Source organism: Dipodomys merriami, unplaced genomic scaffold, assembly GCF_024711535.1.
Source record: "Dipodomys merriami isolate MVZ:Mamm:240054 unplaced genomic scaffold, mDipMer1.0.p SCAF_3, whole genome shotgun sequence".
Taxonomy (NCBI): Eukaryota; Metazoa; Chordata; class Mammalia; order Rodentia; family Heteromyidae; genus Dipodomys; species Dipodomys merriami.
The window spans coordinates 106,373,686-106,375,627 of record NW_027204492.1 but is presented as its reverse complement, the minus strand read 5'-3'; the positions used below and the strand labels follow the sequence as shown (position 1 = coordinate 106,375,627).

Sequence of the window (1,942 nt, the reverse complement as noted above, 5' to 3'; positions counted from 1 at the left end):
ACAAGCATACCTGATGAGATGAGAGCGGTGTCTACTCCCTCCCCCCACCACATTCAAAAGCGCCCGTGACAGAAAAATGGGGGGAGAATGGGTGTAAAGAAATAAGAACTTGACCCCTCTCTCCTGACCAAAGAAAGCAATAATTGATTGAGCATGAGGAATAAAAAGACGCCAGGCGCCAGTGGCTCATGCCTGTAATCCTAGCTACTCAGGAGGCTGAGACCTGAGGATCGCAGTTCAAAGCCAGCCCGAGCAGGAAAGTCCGTGAGACTCCAGAAAACCGGAAGTGGCGCTGTAGCTCAAGTGGTAGAGCGCTAGCCTTGAGCTGAAGAGCACAGGGACAGCGCTCAGGCCCAGAGTTCAAGGCCCACGACCAACAACAACAAAAAAGACATTCATCTTCCATCCTTCAGTTACAGGGGGATGATGAGGAAACTGAGAGGAGGAGGAGGAGGATGAAGGATGGGGAGGGGCTGGATGGCTGCAGCTCTAGGTAGGTCCTTTTAATTTTTGAACTGGAAGGGCTCATCGCCAGTGTTGTTGAGAAGACACGTATGGATGATGGCTTCTGTCACTGCGTAAGGATCACAATTGGCAGAAGGGCAATGATCTTCCAAGGAACCCCTCTTCTCCCAGTGGTCAGTCCTGGGAATGCGGATGCTGGCATTGTGGTTGGCTACACTAGCAGGAAAATCATTGATGTTGGAGGTTTCATGGAAGCCAGTTAGGTGACAGGCGTCGTCCGGTCCCCCATTGGGATCATAAGCATGAATGTGGTACTGGTGTCGCTTGCTCTGTCAATAGCCTCCTCAATGAACCTCAATCCATTCTCCTCCGGCATGGCCTTGGTGCTCAAGTTGATATGGCAGTCTGCACCATTCCAGTTCTCTGGACTGGGCTTGGGGTCAAAGGTTGCTATCGTGCCAAAGTCTTCACATAGATCATGCAAGATGAAACGGACCAGCCAGAGATGATCTCCCAGGCAGATTCCTTCACAGGGTCCAATTTGGAATTCACACTGGGCAGGTATGACCTCAGCATTTGTCCCTGTAATCTTGATTCCAGCATACAAGCAGGCCCAGTAATGCACCTCCACGATATCCCTGCCATAGGCCACACCCCAGCAATCAGGCCCAGGGAAGCCACTGGAAGGCCAACAAAAGGGGTGTCCATCTCTGCCCATGAGACTGTATTTCTGCTCCATCCTGAACCAAGGGTACTGGTTGCTCACCATGTCCATTATCTGTTTACAGGTGTGTCTCAAGTCGGTCTGTGCAGGCTTCTAGTTATACCTGAATACTATACAGAACACCAGCTTTGTTGAAGGCCTTGTAAAAGGAGTCTCAAAACATGGCAACAGGAAGAAGACACATGTCACTGTTAGAGCTGTCAGATTGAAAAGTACCACAACCAAGTTCCACTCAGGTACCTCTTCTGTACTTGGCTCACAGTCCAGGGTTCAAGTTTTGCAGCTCAGCTCCAGCACTATCAATGCAGTTATACACAGCGTGGACGTTTTCACCCTGAGGCAGGGACAAGTCATCTGCTTGATGCCTTTGTTCAAATGGGAACTTGCTAAGGTGGCCATGGTGGAAGAGGTTCTGGACAGTGAGCAGGTGGGATGGTGGGTGGACGGGCTTCGAGAGCGAGGCAGGCTGTGGAGAGGAGATGGTGGTGCTGCTCAGAGACCACTGCTGCTCTCCACGACATTTTAAAGCATGAATCCTCTGAAAAATAGTTTTTGGTGCTGCTCCTTGCACTTGAACTCAGGGCCTGGGCACTGCCCCTGAGCTTTTTGGCTCAAAGCTAGTACTCTACCACTTGAGTCACACTTCCACTTTGGGCTTTTTTTTGTAACTTATTGAAGGTAAGAATCTCACAGACTTTTCTGCCCAGGCTGGCTTCAAGCTGTCATCCTCAGAACTCAGCCTCCTGAGTAGCT

The 1,942-nt window shown here is 50.4% G+C and overlaps 1 pseudogene; it reads right to left on the bottom strand.

Moving 5' to 3' along the window:
• Positions 1-503: 503 nt before the first annotated feature.
• Positions 504-1,588, bottom strand: LOC138839705 (glutamine synthetase-like; annotated as a pseudogene).
• Positions 1,589-1,942: the final 354 nt, after the last annotated feature.